Source organism: Odontomachus brunneus, unplaced genomic scaffold (assembly GCF_010583005.1).
Source record: "Odontomachus brunneus isolate Ranch 3 - 2012 unplaced genomic scaffold, Obru_v1 Obru_scaffold_053, whole genome shotgun sequence".
In the NCBI taxonomy this organism is placed as follows: Eukaryota; Metazoa; Arthropoda; class Insecta; order Hymenoptera; family Formicidae; genus Odontomachus; species Odontomachus brunneus.
The window spans coordinates 1,427,758-1,441,882 of record NW_022639503.1 but is presented as its reverse complement, the minus strand read 5'-3'; the positions used below and the strand labels follow the sequence as shown (position 1 = coordinate 1,441,882).

The window sequence follows — 14,125 nt, the reverse complement described above, 5'->3', positions numbered from 1 at the left end:
CCGCTTCCCCGAGGATCAATTAGACGTCGCTCGGATGCGCGTCTGGCCCCGCACCGACGAGTCGCCGTTTCGGGCGAATCGCGGCTGGCGGACCGTTTTGAAAGCGAATTTATGGGCTTCACCCGTCGCCATAGACGCGCTCGCAGCCTTTCATTCGGGGCGCCTTTTCATCACGGCACGCGACGCCGACGCGGAGATTCTCTCCGAGCTGTCCGGTAAACGAGATGGAAGCGCGATCAAGAATCGCCCCTGCGATTTGCAGTTTCCGGCGGAAACTTCCTACGCAAATCGACCGGCGGTTAACGGGAACGTCGCGCGGGCTGGTTAACGCCGAGAGAGAAGCCGCGATCGATTGTCCCCGTGGCCGAGGGCGACGCGGTCACCGTCCGCTTCCGTGTTCCCGTGGCGACGCCAATGATGTAAAGGATCACGGATCAGAGGAGACATAGTTCCATTAACAAGGGAACATTGCGAACCCGAACTCTTCGATTTTTATACACTTTTGTGAGTATGTAGAGTAAATCAATACATGAATAACGGTATATTCCATTTGTATCCTATCGCTATTTAAAGGTACCATTTACACTCTCAAAGTAAAAAGGACGATTCTACTTTTTCGTTTATTTACGTTTATTTCGTTTTATTACTCTTAAATTAAAGGAGATAGAAAAAAATTTTCGAGTGAAAGTTTAATGGTAAGTTAAGTGCTGTAAATTGACATAAATATAAATTAAAAAAATACCTTTTTTATTGTACTCAAAGTAAAAAGGACGATTCCACTTTTACGTGTATTACTCTCAAATTAAAGGAGATAGAAAAAAATGTTTTGAATAAAACATTTAATGGTAAGTTAAGTGCTGTAAATTGACATAAGCATAAGTAAAAAAATACCTATAACAAATTTTTTATAGGTATTTTTTTACTTATGTTTATGTCAATTTACAGCACTTAACTTACCATTAAATGTTTTATTCAAAACATTTTTTCTATCTCCTTTAATTTGAGAGTAATATGCGCAAAAGTGGAATCGTCCTTTTTACTTTGAGAGTGTAAATACCTTTAAATAACGATAGGACACGAATGGAATATACTGTTATTCATGTATTGATTTACTCTACATACTCACAAAAGTGTATCAAAATTAAAGAGTTCGGGTTCGCCGTGTTCCCTTGTAAGAGAAGCGAAAATAACCTGGACTTGTTTACGGAAAGGCTTTCGAAAGACTCGCTTTCGAAATTTATATTACTGCATCTTTATTGCCGTTTAAAGGGACAAATTCGAATGGATGTCATGATAACACAGAGACCATCGTCACTAACACAATCACGCTATCCTTTTCGTATTTCTTGTACATAGAGAACTTACATAAATGTGTGTTTGTTTACTTTGTTTTATCATATTGTTTTATCATATTGTTTTATCATATTCAGCAGAAAACCTAATCACGCATGTATAGAAATCTTTCTGCAAACTTTCCCGATATTCTTAAGCTTTTGAATTCAGATGCGAATGTATAGCAATGTTCTTCAAAATTTTTCTGTTTGGAGCATTCATTCTTTTGGTATATACTAGTATAAGCTGCGAAACTTTTAGACAAGTATTACGCTAACCGACAGCTTGAGATTTTACATTAAAACATTTTTTTCATTTTTGTCATGTACTGAGCAACGCTCCTATTTTTTACTACTCTTTATTATCTATATTTATTTCAGAATTAAGCAAGCAGAGATTTCAAAACCATCTTTGACATGTTCAAAAATTTTGCTTGCTTAATTTTGTAACTTGTTAGAAAACAACAGAAATAATCGGTCTCTCCTTTTATTACGTAAAAACATTTGCAATTCTGTACAACCAATACGACGTAAACTTTGCAGAAAAATGTCAGTATTCTGTCGGAAAAGTTTTCAATTTCAGCATCCCCTTAAGAACTCGGATTAATTGTATCTACAACTTTTCCTGTCCAATCATTGTAACTGATGAAAATATCTAAGGTGCCGTGACGATGAACATTGTGACGAACATCGATCGTCTCACTGAATTAAATTTTACGCTTGTCTTACATTGACAAGATATTCAAAGAACAAAAGAATCAGAGTAGTTAACTCGCCATATACAACCTTGAAATTGAGTTTGTTTGATACGATGCAAAGTTTTTCAACCGACCTTTTTTTTTATAAGGGTTATTGTCCCGTTTCGCGCGAGATATTGTCCCGGGAGCAGTTGTCCTGCAGTTATTTTTTTTTTTTTTTTTTTTTTTTTTTTTTTTTTTTTTTTTTTTTTTTTTTTTTTTTTTTTTTTTTTTTTTTTTTTTTTTTTTTTTTTTTTTTTTTTTTTTTTTTTTTTTTTTTTTTTTTTTTTTTTTTTTTTTTTTTTTTTTTTTTTTTTTTTTTTTTTTTTTTTTTTTTTTTTTTTTTTTTTTTTTTTTTTTTTTTTTTTTTTTTTTTTTTTTTTTTTTTTTTTTTTTTTTTTTTTTTTTTTTTTTTTTTTTTTTTTTTTTTTTTTTTTTTTTTTTTTTTTTTTTTTTTTTTTTTTTTTTTTTTTTTTTTTTTTTTTTTTTTTTTTTTTTTTTTTTTTTTTTTTTTTTTTTTTTTTTTTTTTTTTTTTTTTTTTTTTTTTTTTTTTTTTTTTTTTTTTTTTTTTTTTTTTTTTTTTTTTTTTTTTTTTTTTTTTTTTTTTTTTTTTTTTTTTTTTTTTTTTTTTTTTTTTTTTTTTTTTTTTTTTTTTTTTTTTTTTTTTTTTTTCTTTTAAAGCAGATTCTCCGGAAATAATAGATGCATATCTCCGAGAGCATAATTCATAATTCAGTGAACAATGTACAATTGTACGTCCAGTATAGTTTGCTAGAAAGTTTTCTCGTGGAATAGTTGACTTGCTCGCGTTGCGTTACATACGTTTAACTTTTAACTTGATGCATGCATACGTATTCTGAAATTGTATATTTGGTAAATATTTCCTCTCAGATAATATATACGTATATCAAGCTGAAGCTAAGCGAATGCATAACGCATAAGCAAAGAGCAACTATCTCGAGAATCAAGAAGATTGTCTTTGCCCAACTCATTTAATATACATATATTTAATATACATATATTCAATATATGTATATTAAATATATTTTCTATGTTTTTATTTACATTTAGTTTTAGGTTAGTATTTATTTTTAGTTATATTATAATTTATTATATTTTCATTTACTTTTACATATATATATATATATTTTTTTCTTTTTTTTATATAATAGAATGTCTGGGTCTCTCTTGTAATTCCTAGACTTAGATCGATTTAGACCAAATTTTGGGAAATACAGGCTACATGAAACTTAGACACACTCCATCCTTCCTCCCTGATGTTGTTCTCTTGACATTTTGTGATAATTAAAGTTCAGATATTCTAGAAGTTCGGAGCAACGTCGGATATATAGTTTAAACTGATATATCCCATATTGAAAATTCACGTATTTGTATTTAAAAAACAAAACAATAAGAATGTCCAAGGTTTAGGTATTAGCGTTGTCAGTGTCCACAAAGTATCGGCAGTTAATGCTCGGCAGTTTGCGCGGTTTCACATCGAAACGACGGACGAGAATGGCGAGAAACGATGGAGAGGCGCCCACTGTCACGAGCTGCCGCGTCTTTCGCCCGTGATTTTGCTTCCCACCTAGCGGAAACACGGTTTATATGACCTGCGGAGCGAAAATCCGATTTGCCGCCATTTGACAATGTGACAGCCGCGGCGAAGTTGCGCAGCGCGACGTTGATCTCGGCGAACTCGTGGCTCCTCGCGAATTCTCGCCGCCAGACCTGCAATTACTCGGCCTCGCAGCTCCTCGTCGCTTCCGCACGTCGTTCTCGCCGGAAACGTACTCGCGCCTCGGCCGGCCTCGTAATGTCCGCGGGATTACGTCCGGAGGGACGAGCGTCCGAATATTTCTTTCATCGCGGTCGTAATTCGCGCCGTCTACTCGTAGTCGTAGTCGTCGTTTCCGCTTTCGCACGAACAACGCTGTGTTATGCTCTCTCCTTGTGTATCCCCCTCCCCCCTCCCTCCCGGCCCCGTCAGACAATATGGACGTCCGGGGATCCAGGGTCTCGGCGGCGTAATCCTCGCGGGTCTTAAACTAAATCCGGGCCTTGTCGAAAAGGAAGGAAAGCAGGTGGGAATCCGACGGAGGCGAGCGGCGGGGAGTGTCTCTTCGTTCGTCGGCAGACGGCCAACATGCAAATCCTTGGGGCGGCGAGGGCCGGGGCTCGATGGCGAAGGGGTTTTCAGTTTATCCATATTAATGCTTCTAATTAAGCCTCCGACAGCTTCCGTGTTCTCTCTCTCTCTCTCTCTCTCTCTCTCTCTCTCTCTCTCTCTCTCTCTCCCCCTCTCCCTCGCGACTCGACTCTGCTCTGCTCTGCTCTACTCTACTCTACTTCTCGCGCTCTGTACCGCGAGCGGCGCGCGAAACACTCGTGTGTGGGTGCGCGTCGACGTGTAAGACACGTGTACTCTCCCGCGTAGTACTAGGAATTGCGAATTGCGACGCGAACGAGCGAGCTAGTGAGCGAAAGGCTGATACATATATTGATTCAAGCAGCCGTGTTTGTTTGCTCGTTCATTCGGATGCGCGATGAACTCTCGATTAACTCCCGAGGAGACCTCGAGGGACGAGATATTCGGTGCTTCTCGAAGGTGTCGCGCTGCTGACAAACAGCGACGATCCGTCGCCTCGAGGCAAAGGAAAAGATCGACTCCACGTTTGCGAAATGCGAGTATAGATGGGGGTGGGGAAAAGAAAGAGAAAGAGAGAGTGCGCGCGTGATGCTCGGCATATCCATGTTAGATACGACGGCTTGGAGGGAGGGCGAAGTAAATTTATTCCGAGGAGAAACCCTCGTTCGACCAGCGGGCGGGGTTGTATACATAAAAAACGCGTTATTGCCTATTCATCAATAATTTATAGAGGGTATTCTTCGCGAGCGAACGGGATGTTACAGCGGCACGCAAGACGAACGAGGGCTCGTGACCTCGAAGAGATAGCGCGAACAGGAAAATTATTACCGATACCGATCGCTATCGCGGCAACGTGTCGTTCTGTAAATTGTACATTATTCACTGAATTATGAATTATGCTCTCAAAGATATGTATACATCATTTTCGGAGCTTGCTTTAAAAAAAAAAAAAAAGAAATAACTGCTCCCGGGGCGCGCAACACTCGTCCCATGAAAGAAGGTCGGTCGAAAGACTCGAATTGTGCTAAACGAACTCAATTTCAGAATTGCGTATGGCGAGTTAATTGCTCTGGTTCTTCCGGCACAGTTGTGTCCTTTGGATTTCTTGTCGGTATAAAATAAACGTAAAATTTAGTTCAGCGAAACGGACAATTCAATTCAATGAGACAAAGCTGTTTCGACACATACACGGAGAGAATATCATAGTAAAAATTATAATATAATTTTAGTAGTCCAGGAATAAACTGGTACTGTTATGAAAATTATAATAAAACATAGTAAAAATTACCATATATATGAGATAATTTTATTATATTTATAGTAATTTGTTATTACTATAATTATTAATTTTACTATGCTGTTGGTCACTTTTATTATGTCTTAATTTTTATCAGTGTCAGTCTTTTCCTGAAGTAATAAAATTGTATTTTGTATAAAATTGTAATTTTTACTACACTATTCTCTGCATGTAGCTAATCGTATTTATCGTCTGATTCAGTTAACCTTCCAATCTCCACAGAAATAATAGACTACGTAATAAATACAAGGGAAAAATTTTCTGAGAAACAAGAAATATTTATTCTCGCTAGATACTAATAATATATTGAGAGAAAAATATTTGGCATTTGTAATTATAATAATATAGGAAAATAATTACTATAAATTATGGTGAAGACATCCATTTTTTAGTCAATTGTACTATAATTGTTAGTGATAATAATGTTATATGCAAGTTACTATATTCGTATTAGAACAACCAAAAAGTATGATTGGGATCAATTATTTTAATAATATTTTTTAATTGTTCCAACACAAAAGAAGTAATAGTAACATGCATATAAGATTATTCAATTCAATGTCTTATATTATTATTACTTATTCAATATTTCTTATTTTCTTTAATAATTAAAAAAATATCTATATCGTAAACGCGACGTTTCAGGTTTGTTAACTGTTTACTGTTGACTAAATTTAGCAATTGGAATTCCTACGTTAGATTGCCTCGATTCTGATTCGACTTTAATTCAATTTGGTTCGATTGCAATATATTACCACTAAAATTATAACACAATTGACTAAAAAATAGTTATCTCGATCATAATTTATAAAGTAATTATTTCTCTATATAATTACAGTTATAAATATCAAATATTTTTTTCTCAGTGTATTGACTTAAATTTAAATTTTTTATTGAAATAAAATAAGCAATTGCTTTCATGAAAAACACGACGCAGAAATTTAAGAAAATATATTTTTTCTCATTTGGAGGAAATTTGCTCTCAATTTAAAAATACATGTACTAGTGCAAGTAAATATGTTATTACTCCGTAAATATATATATATATATATATATATATATATATATATATATATATATTATATTACTCAGATATTTTTCCTTTCAGTATAATTTCAAATTCTTCAGATAAAATGAAACGATTATTCTTTTATGTCGTTATAATTTGAGCAATGTGTTCCAATCCATGATTTCCTGCATTTTTCTTCCTTTTTTTTTTCATAAAATTATTACGATATAAAAGTATAATTATTTTACTTTATAAATGAAAAGTATAATTACTTCACTTTACTTTAGCTACAAAATTCAGAATTCTTACACAATCCATATTATGAAATTAGATCAACCTTTCTAATAGTTCCATTTTTTAAATGTTTCTTATATTATTATTACTTATTCAATATTTCTTATTTTCTTTAATAATTAAAAAAATATCTATATCGTAAACGCGACGTTTCAGGTTTGTTAACTGTTTACTGTTGACTAAATTTAGCAATTGGAATTCCTACGTTAGATTGCATCGATTCTGATTCGACTTTAATTCAATTTGGTTCGATTGCAATTTGTGTGTAACGAAGTTACGTAACCTTGAGACTTGATACTATTTACTCAATCTTTTGTCTTGGTATGCTCGATTTGATTTATGCAGTTTTGCCGTTGAGCCTGCTTGAACTTTACGTGTAATTGGCGTCGCGTGTAACGCGGTACGCTACGCGACATTTCAATGTAACGAAAGTGCGGGGAAAGACGGATATAAGAACAAGTCGACCATGCCAACTGTCACAAAACTATTTCCGCGCCAGCTCGAGTGAATGTAATATCCTTTGCACTTTGATGCATATCTACGACACGTGTAGACGTCGCGATGAGAGCATTGCTTCCATGCAAATCTCGAGATTAGTTGTAGCAAGTAGTGTAAGATCTTTCGTATTTTAACTTCGAAAAAGACAGACGCGAGAACAGGAACGCCAATGGTATACACGGGTTGTTCCGGGATTATAAGCGAAAACCGAGCTCACTAATTAGAATCCGCACGAGTGAAGAAATTTTAATCAACACCGCCAACTAATCATCCTCGAGATTTTCTGTCTTTTATTTCATGAACTAACTTCTTCGTAAGATTATACAGATTGTGCCCGCGATTTCTGCAGATCGCCTTTCTCTAAAATTTCGTGAAGTAAGATAGATTATTTTCCGAAAATATCGAAACCTGTGAGAAAACTTCTGTTATATTATTTCTCCTTTTTCCTTGATCACATATTTCACTCATTATGAAGTGAATACTAAAGAATCGTCTGCAATGCAATCGCAGCACTAATCTGTCAATTAATCATATTTTCTTCGCGAAAATTCGTAAAAAATAAACAGTTTTATCGACGAATTTACTGAAACTTTTCATTGTTTACGCGAAGGAAATATTGGGTTGGTCCATAAGTTCGTTCGGATTTTTAAGAAAAATAGAAATGTATTTTATTCTTGTTAAAAACGATTTCAATCAATAATATGTACGCTAGTCTATTCGACGATCTTTTGCCATCTTTCACGTAATTTCATAATTCCCCTCTCGTAAAACTTCTGTGATTTACCGGCGAAGAAAAGTTCCAAGTGATTTTTCACATCTTCCAAAGAAGCGAAGTTTATATCATCAAGGGAGTTCTATTATAAAACAGATGATAATTGGAGAGGGAAATATCGGGTGAATATAGTGTGGATAAAGTAAAACATCCCAGCCAAACTTTTACTTTTACTGAAGTAAAAGAACATAATACACCGGAAGAACTCATTACTGTCTTTCATCTTTAAGCCGCAACAAAAACAACTGTACTCTTTAAATATTATCACTTACACCACTAGATATGCTCTGAAATCAACTATCAAAGCTACCAGAGTCAACTATCAGAGCATGTACAGATGGTTAACTGCATTGAACTATCCTCCCAACATCCAGCAATCGAGTACCAATTAGAGAAGAACCCGCACAATTTAGGGATCAACCCAATAGATACGTGATCGATTTACAGACTAACTAGTGCTGCGACTTTAAAACGTAACCGCGAGCGCATTGTAGACGACCTTTAACGTCTGACAGTGTCATCGACTCAAGACCTGGAAGTTTCTCTATCTTCGTCGTGGATTAATATCCTCTTCGTCCCGAAAACAATCGACGTTCCCCCATCGCGACGAGATTCAATTGCACCAATTAATCCTTACTTGGACAAAGCGCGATTGTACGTTCATCGGAAGCGCAGGCGTCTCAGCTTTCCAACAGTCCCTCTCTGAAGTCGCTACGCTGCCTACCAGCGAAGAGATCGACGACTGTATCGAGCGCTGCCGCCGCACTCTCTGTGCTACTCGAGCGCGCGATAATGGCCTGCGCCGCCGCCGACTTCCGCAACTACGCGAAGTTGCCATAGGTCCGGGTTTACTACAAGTGTTTACACACGCAGCTGGAAGCACACGCGGCCTTGCCCCCACTCTGCGCGCGACAGCTGATGATCGGCCGAATCACTCGTCTCTCGGGGCGCGATCCATTAAACGCTGCGAGCGCTCTGAAGCGCTTATGGCGAAGCCATGATTGATACGGCGCTTCAGAGCATTCGCAGCGTCTAATAGATCGCGCTGACGCGCGCGCAGTGGTCGCGCGGTGCGCTCGAGAGTAGTGCGCGGCATGCTGGGCTGATGGCGCCACCGTGCTGTGTCACGGGGTTGAAACGGTCCGAACGTAACCTCTCGGGAGGGATTAGCAACTCGCGGACGAATTGAAGACGCGAAACGAGAGGCGATCTTTCCAGCCCGTGTCGCTCTTTTATCGTTGATTCGGAGGACGATCGCGAGAACCGAGTGTAACTCGTAAGTAAGATAAATGCGAGCCGGGAAACTCACCATATACGACGCACTCTCGTCCACTCTCGCGACTGAACTTGCCGAGATTCTTTCCTTCGACCTTTCTATCGCAACAAGAACGAGATCGACGTGCTTAGTATTTATTAATAGCGTTATCAGTAGCGTCCTTCAAAGCGAGGAAATTAGTTTATGAAAGGCTGAATATTTTCACAAGTTTTGATTGGTTAGCGGGGGGAGACTATATATATATTTACCGCGACAACGACGAGGTCCAGGTGATTAGTATTAATATTTGTTAAGGGCGTGCTGGAATCGAGAATGAATTCGAAAAATGTCGATAACGCAGGGATGATCGTCATTAATACAATCAATCACGCTATCATTTTCGTATTTCTAGGATATGCATATAGAATCTACGTATGTTACTTTGGTTTACCATATTCAGCGGAAAACCATGTGTAGTAATCTTTTTGCAAACTTCCCTGATATTCTTAAGCTTTTGAACTCAGATGCGAATGTGCAGCCATTTTCTTCAAAATTTTTCTGTTTAGAACATCTACACTTTCGATATGTACAGCTGCGGAACTTTTGAATTAGACAAATATTACGCTACCTAACAGCTTGAAATCTACATTTTTTTTTCATTTTTATCATATTGAACAATGCTCCTATTTATTTTTGCAGTTCTTTATTGTCTATATTTATTTTAGAATCAAGCAAGCAGGGATTAAACTTGTCAAATATTTTACGTGTTTAAAAATCTTGCTTGCTTAATTCTTAATTTGTTAGGAAACAGCAGAAATAATCGGTTTTGCCAACTTATCCCGGTCCCTACTTTCATTGCGTAAAAACATTGGAATTCTGCACGGAAAAAAAATTTGCTAATATATGGACAACTAAAAATATTAGCTGCAAGAACAAATTTTCTTGCTTTCATAGCAAAGTTATTTAGTTGTGATAGCTAAAAATTTGCTAATATATATATTAGCAAATTTTTAGCTATCACAACTAAATAACTTTGCTATGAAAGCAAGAAAATTTGTTTTTGCAGCTAATATTTTTAGTTGTCCATATATTAATAAATTTTTTTTTTCTATGTGTACAGCCAATACATAAACTTTGCAGAAAAATGTCAGTATTCTGTCGGAAAAGTTTTCAGCTTCATTCCCTTAATAGCGTCGATTGAAGCAAGAAAGTTAATAGAAGACTGAATAATTTCGCGAATTTTGATTAGTTGACAAGTCTCTCCCTTCCGCCGCGACGAGATTGACGTGATTAGTATCGGTGTTTCTTAATAGCGTTATTAGTAGCGTTGATCAAAGCAAGGAAACTAGTTTACGCGGTAAGAAACTGAATATATATCTGGTTAATTGGCTGTTATATCCCTTTTATCGCGACAACGAGTTTTTAGTATTAGCATTTGCTAATAGCGTTGATTGAAACGAGAAAGTTAGCTCACAAAGTAAAAGCTGAATATTTTCGCGAATGCTGGTTGGCAGATATATCCCTTCTATCGCAACGAGATCGATATAATTAACACTAGTATTTATTAATAACATTATTAGTGGCGTCGCGATCGAAGCGAGGAAATTACTTTACGAAATAAAAGGCTGAATGTATTCGCGAATTCCAGTTGGTTGGCGGGTTTCTCCCTTTTATCGCAGCAGCAACGAGATCGATGCGATTAATATCAGTATTTATTACAAGGAAAAAGAAAACTCGGTTCATATAATTGAATTTTCTATCGTCTGGAAACCTCAGACGAAAGCTCGTCTGGTCTAGAACAAAAAAATCCTGTAAGATATTTCTATTCAGTCAATTGTTTTCAGTTGCACGAACTGAAATTACTTTTCTGCCTAGTATACTGAGAGAAAAAAAAATAGATCTAATTAGAATTATAGTTAGTTTACCATCTTTTTTTGTAATAAAATAGTAGTAGTGACATTCACATAAAGTTATTATTACAAATATTATAATAGAATTTAATTTAAACAATAATTTTCTTGGCCGTGATTTATAGCAATTATTTCTCTATATGATTGTAGTTACATATATATCATATAAACCTATTTTTTTCTCAATGTAACGTTGATCAAAGTGGGAAAATTGGCTTATAAAGTAGCAAAAGCTGGATATTCTCGCGAATATCGATCAGTGGGTGGATCTGCGTTTATCGCCAGCTCTCCACCTGTTTTTGCAAGTCTCGTTTTCGACGTTCAGTTGTTACCTATAATTCCAACACTCTGTATATCTTCGCGGACGTGTGTGCGCGATGTGGACTTAGGTCTCCAGAAAGCGCGCAGGCCCGGAATATCGCTTTACGCCGTGTTTATTTGTTCATTGAACGTGCCCGATGCAATATCGCAAAGCCAGACACATAGTCGCCGTGGATTTGCAAGCCTGCCGGTGTATCGAGCCCTTTGACTAGCTCCCATTCGTTGTCGCGTTAACATTTCGTCCCTCGCCTCATGCTCGTATACAAGCGCATTTTGTCCGGACCCGTGTCGACGAGAGATCGGTTTTTCCGAAACATTATTGCGCGTTTATTCGCGCGATCGCGCGTTTGCTTGTTGCAAATTTAGCGCGGAAGATACCGCTCCGGAGTATTATGTCACTGAACGTTCACTCAGAAAAACAAGTCTTGCAGTCGTAACGAAAATTATCCAGACGGGAGAAATAGGAGCAAAGATGGATAGATGACAAACACCGTGATATCGTATGTGTTTCATATTCAATTTCATATTCAATGTAGACGACGAAGGCAGAACCTCTGTCTGAACTATTTGTGAAATTTAGCAGGAGAGTCTCTCTATTCCCAGTTGAAGACAGTCATACTTTTTCTTGTAAAAATCGAATGTGCTAGATAAAAAAGATTAGCAATGAGAGGCAAAAGAATGTATATAATCTTCGCATCTACCCAAATTAGTTTGAAAATATTGCTAGAATTGTCCCTGCTGTAAATTCTACGTACCACACTGAGCAAAAAATATGTGGTGTTTGTAACTATAATCATATGGAGAAACAATTACTACAAATTACAGTCAAGGAAACTACTATGTTACTACTATCATCTTACTACAACAAATAAACCATAAAGTATAGGTGATGTCAAAGGTAACTGTAATTTTAATTAAATCAACTATTTTTTCTCTCAGTGCACAAATAAATTTCTAATAGATACAGAAAACCGCGATAAATTTCAACTGTGACATTTCAAATTCTGTCTGAGCAAAACATTTTTTTGAATGTTATCTATTATTATTTGCAGATGACAATCTCACTCTTTTCTTCCCCTCGTCTCTCTCTATTTCTATCTATTTCTCTTTATTTCTCTCTATTTTTCTCTCTTTCTACGATCGAGCTAAATTTCACACATTTCCCCCAAAGATGAGGAAAGTTGGGATGCAATTTTTCCTGAAGCTCGTGTTAAGTTTCAATTAATGAAGAAGCTTACGTTCACGGATTCGGTCGCGGCTACGAGTCCGTTGGCGGAAATGTTCTCTGAAGTTTAAATCTATTATAAATCCGGAACAGAACCTTCTCCGCGTCTGCCTTCGACGGGCAAAACCGCGGCTGTGTGTAAGAAAAAGTTGGCTAAATGTAACCTTTCTCCGCCGCTGCGGAGGAGGCCGCGATTTTATTGCAGAAGAAGCGCGCGGAAGCCAGGAATCTCTCGTAATTACGGCCGGTCCGATACGAAGCAAAATGGCAGCGTGCAATCGTGTGTTGTGCAGCCTCCTCGGCGCGCAGGGTGGAAATCTCCACAAGAAATTAAAAGTAGAATTAGTTCTCTCATTTCCTCCGGCCCCCTCGGCTTCTCCGCCGCGATACGTCCGGCGAGTGCATTCGACAAATTCGACGTTGATGAAAGTAATGGCTGCAAGTGCAAATTAAAAGAAACGCGAGAGCGGGCGTAATGACCAGGCCTGGCTACTTTCGCAAACAATTATTTATCCGCGCCGTGAGACGGAAGGCCGATAGATTCTTTGATTAAAAGCGCGTGTATATACAACGACCAGTCGACCGAGCGGAAGGCGCACATCTCCCAATGGCTGTGAGAGTTTCCGATCCTTCAACATTTATCCGCGGCTGCGGCTTTAATCAGCGTCCGCGCGCTCTGTTATGTGAATTGTTCGACTCGCCCTCGAAGGAGAGCGATTAGAGACGTCGGACGAGAGCGATCGACAACTTGACGAAATTGCTCGTGCGCGCGCCGACAGTTCCATGTCAAAGAAAGTGTCGTCGATAGATCGGGATCCAAATTATTCGCGACTTATAAACAATAAAGAACTGTATAATTATTCTCGGAGATGAAAACGATAATATTTTAACACCGAACTATGACATTATAGTGTTTCATTAAATCTCGTTAACTGTAATTAATTACATTTAAAAATGTATTGGTTGGCCAATGAGATAAGATAAAAGATACCATCATTTCGATTATCGAATTATGTAACTAGAATTTCTGGATTTTTTCAGGAAAAATAGAACGTTTTATATCATTATAATTTCATGAAACAATATATGCAGAAGATGGCAGAAGATTATAAATCAAAACAATGCATACATTGTTTCATAAAATTATGATGCATTAAAATATGAGGCATTAAAATATGAAGTAAAATATAAAGTAAAATATAAAATAATATATATATAAATATATATATATATATATATATATATATATATATATATATATATGTAGTATAAATATAAAGAATAAATTTAAATATAAAGTATAAATATATTTTATATATATATATA

At 36.7% G+C, this 14,125-nt stretch overlaps 1 protein-coding gene across 3 annotated transcripts in view; it reads right to left on the bottom strand.

Moving 5' to 3' along the window:
• The window catches only part of LOC116845570 (cysteine-rich secretory protein 2-like), a 131,480-nt gene that overhangs the window by 81,209 nt on the left and 36,146 nt on the right, over positions 1-14,125 (bottom strand). Inside the window, exon 1 of one of the 3 annotated variants that reach the window (XM_032818372.1) lies at positions 8,726-8,745. The exons of the other annotated variants lie outside the window; for them this stretch is intronic. The gene's annotated coding sequence lies outside the window, so the exon portion shown is untranslated. Of the gene's footprint in view, positions 1-8,725; positions 8,746-14,125 lie in introns of those variants that run through there. 3 annotated transcript variants of the gene reach the window in all.